The sequence below is a fragment of the Tauraco erythrolophus genome, chromosome 9, assembly GCF_009769465.1.
Source record: "Tauraco erythrolophus isolate bTauEry1 chromosome 9, bTauEry1.pri, whole genome shotgun sequence".
NCBI lineage: Eukaryota > Metazoa > Chordata > Aves > Musophagiformes > Musophagidae > Tauraco > Tauraco erythrolophus.
Genome location: NC_141473.1, coordinates 28,714,057 through 28,729,628, shown reverse-complemented (window position 1 = coordinate 28,729,628; position 15,572 = coordinate 28,714,057). Strand labels below are relative to the sequence as shown.

The following is a 15,572-nucleotide window of genomic DNA, read 5'->3' as shown; positions in this document are numbered from 1 at the left end:
CAGCATCCAGTTTAATTTTTTGTATATTCAGCTTTAAAAACTGTCTTGCAAGCCCCCTGTTTCTGCTTTAGTATTCCTCCAATAAGTGAGTCAGTTTCAGGATAAGTAGACTGTTAACAATGATATAATTTTATTATGTTCAATTTCAAAACACTCCAACTTTCACTGTTTACAAGAGTACAGTATTTACTGAGTAAGAACTTGGCTGACAAAAAGCAGGAGATGAAAATCACAATTAAACAAGTCTAAATATTCTATTGAAAATAATTAAGTGCCCTTTTATCATGACTTCTTCGGGGGGCGGGGGGAGGGGGGGGAGGGCCGTGGCAGGGTGTTGGTGGAAGGAATTGAGCTTTCTAGCTGTTTGAGCAAGCTAAAAACCTCAACCCTCACCCAGCCCGTGCCCGGGCACAGGGAGGTGACACTCCGACCATCTCGCTCCGTACTATCACCAACCACACCCGGTCGCAGCGAGATAAGGGCGATCAGCAACGATGCTTTCTCCGGAGACGTTCTGCCCGACCGTACTTCCAACGCTGTCTCCAGATACGTGCGTCTCCAAAAACGCACTCTCCGGCCTATTTAAGGTTAGTTAAGACAACGGAAACGCAACCGTGAGGAGGAAGAGAGATTAATTTTATTGTTAAGATAGCGCGAAGATCGAAGCCGAGGGAGGCTTGCAAGGCCCGCACCAAGAGGGCGATGAGGCGCAGCCCGCACCACGGCGCTCCCCGCGGCTCATGCCCCCGGCACCGCTGTCCCCGCCGAGCGCAGCGGGCACGGCCGGCGGCGGCGCGGCCCCCTCCCCTCCCCTCCGCCCGGCCCCAGCACCGACACACGCTCCGCGCTGCTCGGCGCGCTCCCGGCCGGGAGGCGAGGATGGGGATGGCCCCGCCGGCATGCCGCTACCCGCCCGGCTCCCGGGGCGCTGCTCGGCACCCTCCCCCGGCGGCGGGGATGCGGCCGCGGGCCAGCCCCCTCGGCGGGCCGATGCCAGCGGGCAGGTGATGGAACGAGGAGACGGGCGAGGAGCGCAGCGAGCCGGGGAGGGGAGCGGGGCGAGGGAAGCGCCGAGCGAGGGGAACGGGAGGGCCGGAGGGGCGCGGGGGCCGCCGTACTCACCGCGCGGGCCCCGCCGCGGAGCCGCGACCCCACTTCCTGTGCGCTCGGAAATGAGCGGGCGGCGCGCCTCCGCCGCGGCGCTTAAAGGGGACGGCACCGGCCGCCCCCCGCCGCCTGCGGGGCGGGGCCGGGCGGCGGGGGCGGACCCCCCCCCCCCGCCCCGCGCGTGGCGGCGGCCCCCGGGCTGCCCGCGGAGGGGAAGCGGGGCGGGGCGGTGCCGCGCGGCCGTTGGGGCGGCGGGGAGGGGCCGGCGGGGCCCCGCGGCCTCCCGACCCCCCGGCGCCCGGGAGCGCCCGCGCCTCGCGCCCCGGCCGCCTCCCCTCCCGAGGCCGAAGGCACGTTGTGCTCTGGCGCAGCCTGGAAAGGCGATAAGTACGTGGCCGAGAGCCAACGCTAGGAGTGCGGCAAACGCACCCGTGTGTGACGGGGAACCACCACCGTGCGGATCTAGCGGGGACCGCTCGTTGGGGCGGGTCCCTTCATCCCCGCAGCGCCGCGGGACGTGCGCGCACCGCGGCCGGTCTCCGCGGACGTGACGGGGAGAGGGGCGCGTCTGACCCCCGGCCCAGCGGCCATCCCCGCCGGGCGGGCACCGCTCTCCGCCGGCCCTGACCCGCAGCGGCCGCGGCGTCCCGGTAACGCCCCGGGAGCAGCCGCGCTGCTCGGGTTCGTGCGTCCCCTGCGCGGCTGCTCTGGACCCGCCGCCCCCCAGCAGTTCCGTGCGGGCGGGGGTTGCCCGGTGGCACAGCGGGGTTGTGTCTGCTCTGGGCACAGGCACGGGCGGCAGGCGCTGCCGTGGCAGCCGTGGCTACCGGAGGTCCGGCAGCCGCGCAGCGATGCTGATTTTTCAGATGTTAACAAAACTGTAGGGTTGCGATGTAGCCTTTGTACTGGAGGCACAGGGTCTACAACAAGCAGGATTCACTGACCATTATTTTCTACTCACCCAAATACTTAAATTTTCAGTTCTGTGTTTCCAGAAGAACATTTCAGTATTTATTTTTTTATTTCTCTGCAGGGCTTAACTTGAAAGGAAGCCATGCCTAGGATCTCATGCACTCTTCAACCATCTGCATGAAGGGTGGCCTGAAACAGCGTAGAAGGGTACGGCCAAGAACAGCTCAGGAAGTGGATGAAGTGGGAGTGTTCTTCCATGACTATGCATCAAGTGTTTCTGGCCCCGCTCATCAAAAACAGTCTCATACGCACTCAAAAGCAAGTAAAGGCTTATTCTGTAAAGACCTGCACCCCCCACTTGACGTCACTCTGCTGGTTTGCCTCTGACTGCTCACCTGCCCGAAGGGTAGGCACTAAGTCTTTTCCAGAGTGGAGACCCCAATGGTCTCAGCTGCAGACGCCGCCTCCTCTGTCACGTTACTGCTCTGTCGAGGTCTGCACCCCATTTAGCACAGAGCAGCCCTTTGTTTTCAGGCAGATGGAAACCCGTTCGTTCACAAATAGCTGCACCGCACAGCCTGCGAGGGGGCTGGGTGTTCACGGACCTGGTCTGTTCAGTCTAGATTTCAAGCCCTCAGACGACAAAGGTCTTTCCAGGGAATACTTTAAATAAACGGTGATTTTAACTAGACGGCGTTTTTCCATATGGACTGGGAACCCTCTTACTACTCTTTGCTGTCAGGCTCCACTTCACTGCTCTGGTCCATTAACAGGGAAAGCACACTTGGCTGGTGTGCCCAGCCATCCATGCGGGCACTTTCCTATCCGTTGAAGCTTGTCATGAGGTTGGATTGTCAAAGTTAGCTATCCATCAAAAATACATTTGAAGAATGGAAAAAGCGGTAAAGAGAGTTTTCAGAAGGTTTTACATTTTTACGTGTGTGCTTATGAAACTAGGTAAACAAGGGTTCGTTCTTTTTTTAAAACAGTATGTAAATACACTACTATTTTAAACCTGACCTCATGCGAAGTTTCCGTATGGTATATTACAGATGACTGTTGAGTACTCCCGAGTTCCTGCTTGTCTTCTGTGTTGTGGTAAGGGGTAGGAGTGTACTAGACACCTGTGTTACGTTACTGATACTGGAGACTGCAGTGCTCTGCAGACATAGTATTATTTGGAAGTACTGGAAGGTAACAGAATGGAAATAACTGAAATTACTGATTTCATTAACTGACACCACAATGCAGATCTCAGACACACTCTTGACAATCCTGCACTGGTTGGTCCACAGAGAGCAACTGAATGTTGTCCTTCAAGCTTCCTAGGTACCACTTTTCTGCACAAAAGTTAGTTGCCACTGAGATCTCTACAGTCCCTTACAGGAGATTTTACGTAGAATACTACTTCTTCTTTAAGTGCCAGTTTCCTCTATTTACCAGAGTTCCTTCACTTCCAGAAAGATTTTTTTTTTTTTTTTTTCAGATTGAGAGAAGAAAAGAAGAATAGGTTTCTTAAACTCTAGTAATAACAACTTGGGTATTCATAGTCATCTCTGTATAAGAGGTCTACCATGACAGGAAAAACTTTGCAGTGATGTTGTGTATAGCTTCCTGACTTTTCTATCAGAAGGAGCTATTCCAAGATTAGACATTCCTTTGTAACTCAGACCTATATTTATGCTGACAGATGTTGCAGTTCCTATTTGGTGTTAGTCTGACAGGCCTACAGAGGAATTCCCGGGTTGTTTGGGAGTAAACCAGGCAAAAACATTTAGCAAATAAATGTCTGTGTCTTAAGACACAATTCGTTTCAGCCTGAGAATTCTCCTTAGAGAAGTATTTGCAGACGTCCTAGCATCTGAAACCAATAAGCATATGTATATATATAGGTGATGCAGCTTTGAATTTTATAAAAATATTATGATAGCATGATTAGGTGAGAGACATAGAGACACACTTTAAAAATGATTTGCCAAACTTTGGTAAACACTATTCTTAAAGTGGTACAGTTAGAGGAAAGGAAGTGGTTGGCAATAGCTGATTCAAAAAGAAGAGTTTTCCAGAAACGCATTAGCTCCAGCCTCTAGTGGGTTGGTTTTTTTTTTTTCCTTGCCCTTTTTGTGTTTTTTTTTTTAAACCATATGTGTGGGCTGGAGGGGAAGAAACAATAGAAAAAAGAGAGAGGAGCTGATCTGAGAACATGATGCCGAAGTGAAGGAGTAATGTAAATGAGACCAAAGAAGAAAAGAAAAAAAGCAATCCTTCAACAGTGAATATTTTTGTTCTCTTATCCTCTCAAGCCGAAATGAAATGTGTATGTGGAATAAGAAAAATGGTCTGTTATTTTGCCTGAAAATTCAGAGCTTTAATTGCCAAACAATAGTCATTAGTTTGCCTTGACACAGGGCTTTTTGTCAAATACCACAGCTCAGCCTTGCTGATGGCGCAATTCCAACATGATCCCATGTGAAGCTGCTTTCTTTGTTCTTAATTGTTTCAAATTACTTATTACAGATATTGAGCAACACAACCAAAAGTATAAAAAAATTTTAATAGCCTGAAATAAACAATCCCACAGTATTTTAATCAACTTATATTTTCTTCCCTTAAAATCCTCATTTTGAGCTTTTATTCTAGATTATATTCCATAACACTTTGTCATTGGTCCTGACCAAATACATTTTGTTGCTATGGGCTGTGAAATAAGGGGTCATAAGAGAGGTGGAGCGCTGCAGTAGAATTAACTTACGTCTGGCTTGGGGAACGCTAACCTCGACCTCAGGCTCTGCTGACGATGCTGTGGTGTGAGCATCAACCAGGTCATCGAAAGGGGAACCTGGGGCTCGCTTTGTGTGTGCCTCCCGAAGTAAAAAGGACACCACTACTGTCTTACCATTATCGTGGGGCATCTACCGTGAGCATTAAAGGTGCTTGGAAGGTCTGAATATTTTACTTCATTACTTTAGAGGCTGAAATAATCTCTTGATTTATGATAGGTTTAAGAGATACAGTGCATATGTAAACTTACTTTGTACCAGCGCACCAGAGTGACTCTACCATGCAGTAATTTTCCTGTGTTTATTGTTACCGTTCCCTTTATTTTGCATTATAGCAACATTTTGATGTTGGCAATGCTTACTTAGACTTTTGGCCTCTACATCTTCGAATGTTGAAGGGCTGCATTTGTTTATGTAGTGGCTTGGTATCAAATAAGTATTAATTATTTGGTATTATAACGTACTAAATATTGGACCCAGAAGCATGTAATTTATGTAGTGTTTGGGAAATGAACTGCTATAGATTGTTTTTCCCTGCTGTTTTGAATCACAGTTGCTAAATTACTTCCTTTCAGAAATGCCCATTAGAAGTAACAGTCTGTACAGACTGTATCAACCACAGTATCAACCAACTTTAAATTATTTATATGGAGTCCTCTCATACGTTAAAGCAGACTCAGTAATTTTTATACTCATTCATGAAAGTAGAAGACACTCCTTATTGGAAAAGATAATCAATACAATCACAGCTGTAAGTGAATGTAAATAATATTTATCTACTGTCTGAAAAAGATTTCTTCTGGTAAAAAGAATGCTTATTATAGTCCACGTGTTTTTCCTTTGAATAGTGATAATTTAGTTTATTAATGGTATTGGCATCTGGAAAAGTGTATGGAAGGAGATACCAGAATTTTTTGGGTACAAGCTCTTAAAATAGCTTTTTCCTTTTGAAATCCATATATTGCCTCTGTTAGCAAAAAGTGTTTGCTGAGCTCTTTGATGGTAGCAAATGGATCCCAGAAACAGTACTGTACAAGAAGTACGGGCATCAGTTTGGTTTGTGCTGCAGATGAACAGGAGGGCAGAAGGGGAATGGCAGGGAGCTGCGTTAAGTGCCCGGGCTGTGCTGCCTGCTCCAGCTGAGCGCAGCAGGCAGTGTTCTGCAGCGGTAGCTGATCATTTTTCCCGGCCACATGGCCTTATTTTTTCTGGCAGGCACAAAGGGTTGTATGCCCAGGGCTCTGCCACTCACTTTAAACTGCACCAGGGTGTCGTACCAGTCTAACCAGTAACGACACCTATGGAAAGTAATCCACTTATGTAGTGCTGGAATCCTATATTGGTTTATTTCTGACTATTCCAAGATACCTTTACTATATAGCTTTTGTCTAATGACACCAAGAAGTGCTTTAGGCATTTTTCTAAAAAATGCATTGACTATAAAGCAGCTCTGAAACAAAGACCAAGCAGCTGTGTTCTGTAGCTAGAATGGAAAACAAATTAGGAGGACTTCGACTAGAGGACTCAATACTATGCAAAGCATACCAAAACTTACACATTTCTTTTTTTTTTTTTCCTTCTCCAGTATTGCAGAACAGTAACCTGTTAAAACTATAAAGCAATATATTTTTAATCAATCCTATTAAATTATTTTTTAAACTGTATATTTCACTGTCTAGGATGCAGAAAGAGAAATGTTAGATCATTCTATATATGAGATTTAAGCCAGACAATCTTTCCTGAGCACTCCTTGTCTGAGAAGATAACTGTAAATTATCAAGGTCTTTTGGTTGGTTATGTGGTTGGGTTCCTTTCTGTACTTGAAAACCTCATATGCCAAAGCTGAAGTTATTCAGATAGATATCTACATTAAATACAGTATCTTTATAGAGGGAAGTATTTGGGCTTTCTTAATCTGAGATGCTTCACGTTTGATACAAAATATTCAGTCTATTAGTATTTAATATGCCTTACTCCATAATCTGGTGGACCCACTGGGCCTGTCCAGCAGTCAAAAAAAAAAACCCACCACCACCTTCCACACTAAACAAAGACAAAGCCGTAGAGAGGTACAGTACAGAGATGATCATCCATGTTTGGAGATTAGCAAACAGTTAGTACAAAACTGGTGTTCATTTCTTTATATGATAGACAGGACCAGAGACAAAGAAACTTCTCATTGTCTGTACTGTGCTGACCCATTTTTCGCAATAACTGTCTACTCCACTCCAGTTCAAGGTTTTTTTCGCCAGTGTTAGCTACAGGCTTGTCTGTCACGGCCCAAAAAACGTCTCCCTCCCTTTGAGTCTAAACTCCTATCCATTAGTTCATAAAATAAATTATGTTTGTTTCTCTTGTTTCTGGTACTGCTCATTGTTGCTTATACATCATTAAAACATTTTTAAGTGCAACATTTTCTGTATTTGTAAACTATTCCTCCTATAAAATGACACAGAAATAATAATAAGATCACATTATGACCTTGATTTTATTAGTAGTACTTTACTACTGAGGACTGAAAAATTCTCACAGTGTTGAAACTGTGTAAGGCAGGGCTAAAGAAAGGTAGGATGTACATGGTTCCCTCATCAAGAGGGAACCCTCCTGAGTACCATAGAATATCAACAGACAACCAGAAAAAAATACCATATCTCAGTTGAGCAGCTGAAAATGCTGTGTTTAGATTTTCATGGAAACTGACATCTGTTTCTGTAGTGCATAAAACCAGCATCTGATTTTGAGAAACGTGTTAGAGCATGCTGTTGAGACTTCACCATTATTGTTATAAAACCAATTGGTAAAGATGAACTGATTTGCAAAGTCAGGATCCAATGTCACTGGCTCTACCTTCCTAACTGTCTCACAGGCTCCTTCTCTTTAATTCTGGATTTGTAACAATTGTTTTATCTTCATCTTTGTTAAGAAAAAGCTTTGCTAATAAGAATCTTGCAATAGCTCACATCTGCTGGTAAAATGGAGCTCCAAATCAAATTAATTCAAAGCAAGATTTTACATTAGAAATGCAATCATAGGACAGCTGAACAGCAAGACGCTTCGAAATTCACTTGAGTTTGTTCCCACTTCTCAAGAGCAAGGAAAATTTGTTCCTGCTTCTCCTTTCCTGCTCCTATTTTTAGAACTAGAATGACAAACACCTGATCTGGCAGCCTGCACCCCGTTTAAATTAAGGAATATCAGAGTTCAGAAGCATTTACTAGAAGGAATTGAATGGTTATAAATGACATTTCTATTCCATTTTTATTTTCTTTTTAATTTGAATTTCAAGAATGTCAGTTACCAGTTCTTTGTGCTAGACAAGCAACAATTTGTACTGTTTTTAAAAACAAATCATATCTATGTCAGGATAAGCACAGAGATAACAAGTTTTTTAAATTGGCTGTTTCTGCAACACAAGCATCTTAGCAACTTGTGTGCAGTCTGTGTTAAAGCATTTGTGTGGGGCAAACATCTACAGTTTTGATCTTGGGTGCAAGCAAGTTTTGATCTTGGTTGCTTGATAGCTGCAACTGGTACAGGCTGGCTGTAAGGTTTGGTAAGACCTGGACTAAAGACAAGCAGCACATCCTGAATCCTCCAGCTAACAAGGAGATGTGAAGCAGAACCAGCGATTAGGATGGCGCTTGCTTGTGCTTCTGCACATGGGCTGTTTACATGGAGAAAAACCCAGCGGGGCTGGAGTTCTGGAAAGATGGGGTGGTGCCAAAAGGAAGGGGTCCTCAGCCATCCCCCCCATGCCTGAGATGGGTAACTGCCAGCAGCAGCTTCCCACAAACTGGCACAACTTTCTGTTTCAGCTTCCCAGGCCAGCAGCACCTCCCTGGTGCAGAGGGAGGCTGGGGCACAGCGACCGTAGCACCGGGGACGGGGAGCCACCGAGGGACTGTACGGAATAAGCAAGTAGACAAAAAAGCTCTAATCTCAGTTTTTAGCCTAACTTCAGTATCCAGATTAACTAGGGAATCTTGTTTACCTATGACACATGAGGAGTTGCTCCTTAATCGATGTTTGTGCACATTCTGTTGTAATGTGGATTGTGGGGTCAATACAGCAGGTACAGTACTGTACCTTCTCCCTCTGCTCCCCTGAGCTATGCTCAAATCTTGTATGACGAGGTCTTTACTGTATGTTTGATGTCTTTTACAGCAATAAAGATAACGTGCTGTTCATATCGCTGCATTTCAAGGTCTAATACCATGAATAGCATTCTGTGTTGCCTAATAAATATAAGATCATCATTTGAAATGGTAACTATAAGTAGTCTCTAGTTTAAGGCCTGATGTTTCAAAACATTCATTTCGCATTTCGTAACATTAGTAAACCGTACTGGAGACTCAGTTAAGCAAGTCAAAATGATTCAATGAACATTTTTTCTGTTTGGTTAAAAAGTTGTATCTGATGACAACTTGTTGCAATCTAATTTGATTGTTTACTTTATCTTTCTGCACGTAAAAATGGTGATAAATGTCATCTTTTGGTATAAATTAAAATATTATCAGTAGCGTTTTTACAAAAACCCACATCATCTGTTTCTGCTCAGTATTTAACAGATTCTCACAGTTCAGTTTAACAAGTGATTCTGGAAGAGCAATACTGGGTGAGTCTTCCAACTGTCGTGTTTTAAAATAAAGATCCTTATAATCAGCATAAACTTAATGACTTTCTATTTGCTGTGTCTGGACCAGGCCACTGTTCAGAAAGCCTCTCTGCACAGGAAAACCAGTTAAGTAAGCGTTTGAATGATTTCCTGACTCAAGGCTAAAATCTCTATTATTTATAGCCTGTAGCAGAAAGAATCATTATTGTTTTCTACTGTCAAATCAATCACTGACAGACCTCACCAGACAAAAACTATCTTGGAGTGCAGTGAACTCTGCTTGCTTCTTGCTGGCTGATTCTTGAAGCTGCATACACATTTAAAAAATATATAGTATAAATCTGGTATTTGTGTCCTGGATATTTCCATAGGCTTTTCCCACATATCAGTCTTTAAAATGCTTTTCCAAATTTTTCCGTCATCTTAAGAAGATGAACCCTTCACCAGATTTCTCAAGGAACGAGAGCAGACCTGTTGAGCAGCCTCCTTGTCTGTCATATCAGCCACCATGGGATTCCACCCTTTTAGCATTTTCCTTCCCAACGAATGTAAGGGTGTATTGAAGTTACTCCAAAACTGTTCCTTTTTTGTGAAATACTCTTGAATAAATGGATACTGTTTTTGTTATTGGTAGCAATTTGGTAAACAAGTAGGATCAGCGTATCCCACTGTTTTACTGATTTGCTTTGGGCTATAGCTTACTTCTTCACAGAATCTGAAAGAGGAAGTGGAATCGTTATTTTTTTTCCCCAAAATAACCTTAAAGTCTACCTAAATATAGGCAAGCAAGATTCTTAGCAAACAAAATGCTTATAATATAGGTTCACTTGATTTAGTTTTATTAAAAAATTTAAAATACTTCCATCCTTAAGCATAGTAAATTCAGACAGGAAATTGCATTGGTAAGGAGCTATGAAAACAGCACATGTTGCAAATGAAAATCAGTGCTCACATCAAACTCTTTCGACTATGATCATGTCAGGAGGGAAATCCCTGAACAGCTGAAAAATTATATAAGGGCTTTAACAAGTACTTATGTGACCTGCAGAATGCAGAAAAATCAGATTGGAAACTGCAATGTTTGACTGATACCCAGATCTAGGCTGCATTTCTACAAGAATTCAAATCTGTGGCTATACTGTGGGCTAAAAAATTCAAGTTTGGCACCCCAAGCTTTCTTGAGTTGTTCTAAATGAGATGTCTACCAGCATAAGGCAAAAACCTGGGGAAATGTGTATGTGCTCCAACACACACTGAATCTGCTTCACATCTCTGAAGCCCTTAAAGATGCAGAAGGTTTATTTTGGCATTTCTAAACCTTCATTTTGTTACTGGGAATTTGTTGAAATTAAAAATCTAAATGCTTTTGGCTAGTGATAATTGCATGTTTCGAGAGAATCGTATGAACAGAGCGGTTAACAGTGAGAACCCAGTGCTAGAAGCACCAAGGGGTTTTAACAGCTACAGCTTTCTGTGGGAGAGGAATGTGTTAGCTACAAGCCTACGGGATGATCCTAAAGGTCTTTTCCGACCTAAACAATTCTATGATTCTATGTAAGGATAACCTTCTCTTTTCCTAACAACCTCAGAGCTCTGGGCGTATGCAATCACAAACCATGCTATGTTTATTAGGTACCAGCCCTCTCAACGTCAGAGGGTACACGTACATAAAATTCTCAGTTCGGATCAGAACTCTACTTCTAAAGTGAACAAACCTCTGTTCTTTAACTCCAGGTTGCTTTTGTTACATTGCAGGGCTTGTGAACGTGAGTGCGAGACTAGACCTGTGCTTCTCAGACAGCCTCCCTGCGAGCCCTCATGTGGTACCTTCTGCGTGGCCTGTGCCTGGGAGACAGGACACTTGTCTTCTGCCTAGTCTGCCTGCTGAGTAGCTTGTCCATTCATAAGCTTCAAGAGCGAGAAGGTAGAGAACCTCATCCTGCAGAATATGAATAGAAGAAGGGGTCCCTGTCTCCTCATCATCTCAAATCCTTCTGTCCCTGTGGACTTCAGCATACATAAAAGTCTCCTGTGGAAAAATCCCTGTTCCTATCCAGATGAGATCAAATGGGAAGTAAGGGAGTAGTGGGGTGATAGCAGAGAGGAGAGACCACACATCTGCTCTTTGCAGTCATCTGCTGACTCCTTGTCCAACAGATGTAGTGCTAGTGTGGTATGCAGTAACTCCACAACTACTTTTGGAACCAGTGTTGTGAAAGATTAAAATCATATGTCCCTGCAGTATTCAATAATAAACTATTTGCAAACATAATTCTAAAACTAATGCTCTACATGTGTTGGCTTACATTCTCTTCTGTCCTCCACTTAGAGGAGATTATGAAATACATAAAAACTTAGGCCCACTACAGTGGACATGCTTTCCAGCAGGGGACCTCTCTTTCTCTTTTGGGACATGCCAACACATTTCTGAAGTTAAGAAATAATCATAATATGTGATTCTGTTAATAACAATTTCTTGCAGAGTGGGTGAGAAAATGAAGCTGATATAGCAGCTTTTTTTTTTTTTCTCTTTGTGTCTCTTAACTCTTTCTTACTATGTATGTTACCTTGTGAATACAAGAGGAAATCTACACAAAATGCTGGGCTAACCTAACTTCCCATGGGGACTTCTGAAGGTACCAGGCTAATTGGATTTACCCCTTAACTAGGTGGGAACAGTGACCGCTTTTACCTTCATACCCTACTCACATTTTAAAACACTATATTTATGCGCAGAGACATTCAGTAATTCTGACCATGCAACTAGTGGTTCTTTCCACTACCTACATCAATATTGTGATAAAGTAAGCATCTTTTTATATTGATATTGTGAGTCAAGATTTGCCCATTGGCTATACTTTCTCTCCATTAAAATCAATAGAAGTTTATCAGTGATGTAATGGGAGGTGACCTAGATCAAAGCTGAGTGCTTTGGGAAAACCCAATCCATTTTTATATTTGGGAGCCAGTAAAAAAACCCAGAACAAACAGAAACACCTCCTGTAAACATCACTATTTATTCAAAATATGCACATGCTATCAGTGTAATGGTTTGAACCTCTACAAACTTCTGTGCTTAGCTGCTTAAATGGAAAGCTTTTCTTATGGCAAGGTAAAAATGCACTTAATCCAGTTATCTTACAAGTTAATACACGTTTGCTTGTATCACCAAGGACAGAATCAAACTCTTGGTCTGATACCTAATGACAACAATCATTACATTGTCATTTATTTCAAAAGTTACTAATTTTCTTAACTACTTTGGAGATGAACTCACTCCTCTTTCATTTGCTTTTCTAATAGAGAAAATTGGAAAGTTATTTCTTGATGTGTGAAGTACAACTGCAATGCTCTTAAACTGTTCATACCATTTCAGATTGGCCTGTAATTCATATGAAACAGCTTCTAGATGAGACGGAGTTGGATTTTTATGAAATGTACCTCATTAGCCCAAAGTAAGGAGCTATTTCAGATGAGCTTAAGGGGAGGTGTACTTGTCAGTACTTGCCTGTACTCAGATAGGCAAAACCTTTTTACTTAATTTCAGAACGTTATCAGGTTTATAAAACCACGTAAAAGCAAAAAACACGCCATGAAAAGAGAGGAACTATTAATCTTCTCAAAATGCATTAAGAGTATGTATCTCTCTATCATAACTGTAAGACACGGGTTGCTGCCCCAAAGAATTAGAAATGAGAAACAAATACGAAACACAGCTTACATGAACAACTCATCTTTACTGAAGAACTTGATAAATACTGAAAAATATTTCAGTCACTGTTTCTCATTAGAGACATATTTGTGCTTACCTGTCTTCTAGTGTCTAGTACCTGCTTCTAAATACTGCTTCTAGATAGACAAGTTACAATATTGTGCTAGGGATGGGTAGACCTGGGCTATTGCTTCTTTGCCCATGTTTTGATAATATCTTTTGTACTTTTGGTAGCAGACTATTGGGATATTTGATTTTAGATGAGCAAATATTTATGAATGATCCCACTAACTTCAGAAGGGCTACTTAAATTATATGAAGTTAGATGCAGTGGACCTGAACATCTATCTTAGGTTTTCTTATTAAGACCTTACATACTTTTATACATCTTTAGGAAATCATAGGGTTTTTTTTCAGAAAGATAGCTTAGGCTGAAAAAGTCAAACCATTCATCTCACTATCAGCAATCTGCACCTTGTTTATGGGGAACATTGCCTGTTGCTACCTAAGAGCTGGTGCTGCTGAACATCATTTCTAGTGTTTGCTGCAGTGAGAGACACAGGGCTTTCAGGTGGGCTGAGTTTTGAAACAAAGCATTTAAAAATTATAAGTAATTTTTTTGGAACTTTCAAAAGTTACAGTAGAAATATCCTTTTTAGATAGATTTTGAGGCTTGTATTATTCATATAAAATTGATTATAAAACATCAAGGAATAGAAACTTCCTTTTACTGTATGTTTTTGAGAATTACTTAGGTCCAGTTGAGTGTACCATAAAGATTCATGCACATTTTGCATGACAAATTGTAGATAAAACCACATGATTTAAATATTATATACCTCATATTCACAGGACAAGATTTTTTAAAATTTCTATTATATGAAACAGGCTAATGTCTGCAGAGTAAAATCTGCAACCTCATAGTATATTTTCTGAGTATCATACCTCCGGAAAAGTTTATAGAAGTGAATATTACAATAACTTCCTTGTGCTGCTCTAATGACTGGAAAGAGACATGAGATTCACCCTTTCGTCCACCTATGACAACTCAAAGCACAGACCAGGTAGACCATGTCATTTCTGTAGGTATTTAGAAAAGGCTGTCAGAAATTTTTAGAAAGTTATTCCTTCCAACCTATACATTTAGGTGACTCATTTGTTCCCTTCAAATTCACTTTCCTCAGGGCAGCCAAGTGCGTATGTATTTCTGGCACCGATGGAAATAATCATCTGCAGTATCGCTTTTTTTCCACATGCAAAGTACATTTACTCTCTAATGGGGAACTGAAACTAGATTGTTACCATTCTGACTAATGTCAACACAGAACAAATAGGAAACACTTCAAGGGAAATACTTACAAAAATAGCGTACACAGAAGACATAATAAGCTTCCATATTACAAATGAATACCTGAAAGTAATAATCTATTTCTTACCAAGATTCATGAGCAGGAAAGGAGTCAAAATTAGTTGGATTAGGAAACACTTGTTCAGAGTTTTTCATTAAGCTGCACTTAATGCAGGTAATTGTGTGTGGCAACTATAATTATGAACTGTGTATGTATTTTATGTGCCGAATCTATGTCCAATAACATAGGTGACAATAACTATTAGTGAAATTTTTCACGGGAACTAATGGTTGAAATATCACTGACTCATGCTGGAAGTCTAGAATACATAATACTTTCTGCATCCACTGGTTATTTCAGCATCACTTACTCTCCCACTCACCTACTGTAGAGAAATCTTGTTGCAGGGCTTTTCAGGTTAGAAACTGGGTGCTTCACGTCTCCCAGTTGAATACTGTTGCTGAAGATAACTGATAAAAAGAAATTCTTAATTTAAGGATTTAAAAAAGTAAACAAAAATCTTGATGTCTTGATTGCTCATGGCAAATAAAGAATTCCCATATACAGACAAAATACAGGAAAAGGACTGGACAAAGAAAAAAGTTACCACAAGTCCCATTTTTCTCTCCTTCCTTCATAGATCTCTCAAAAGAAAAAAAAAGCCCATATAATGGGCTTAATTTTCAGTGCCATTTATTTTACAAGCATGCATTCTGACAGTTGTGTCATGCTAGTGAAGATCACCACTATATCTCAACTGAACCCCTTCTGTATACATAGCTGTATGTTTACTGTACATAAGTGTTACACAACACCGCAAATGTTTGTACAAAGACAAAGTCACTCTGCTTTGAGCTTGTCCAAAACAAGGACAGGATCAAGTAGGATACCAACAGTGAAGGTGTTTCAATTCCAACACAGCACTTTATATCCCACTTTCTGTGAAATAAAAATCTGTGTTCGGGTTTTGGCAGTCTGAGTCTCTTGTTTCTGAAATCACAGACTTTAATGGAAACATAAAGTTGGTACACAAAACAACATCTGAAAACAGCTAAATTGGATTGTAAGTGACAGGAGCAAGCTTTGGTAGAATTGGA

General features: G+C 42.1%; 1 protein-coding gene and 1 long non-coding RNA gene across 3 annotated transcripts in view; one reads left to right on the top strand and one right to left on the bottom strand.

Annotated features, from left to right (window-relative positions):
* CSGALNACT2 (chondroitin sulfate N-acetylgalactosaminyltransferase 2) overlaps positions 1-1,177 on the bottom strand; it is a 35,059-nt gene extending 33,882 nt beyond the window's left edge. The window contains exon 1 of the mRNA XM_086616258.1: positions 1,123-1,177. The gene's annotated coding sequence lies outside the window, so the exon portion shown is untranslated. The remainder of the gene's footprint in view (positions 1-1,122) is intronic.
* Positions 383-13,748, top strand: LOC147528259 (uncharacterized). 2 transcript variants are annotated; one of them, XR_015222324.1, is made up of 5 exons: positions 383-587; positions 2,141-2,226; positions 8,615-8,717; positions 9,358-9,414; positions 11,170-13,748. It is a non-coding gene; the product is annotated as an uncharacterized LOC147528259 (long non-coding RNA). The 2 variants fall into 2 exon arrangements; XR_015222325.1 differs by lacking the exon at positions 9,358-9,414.
* Positions 13,749-15,572: the final 1,824 nt, after the last annotated feature.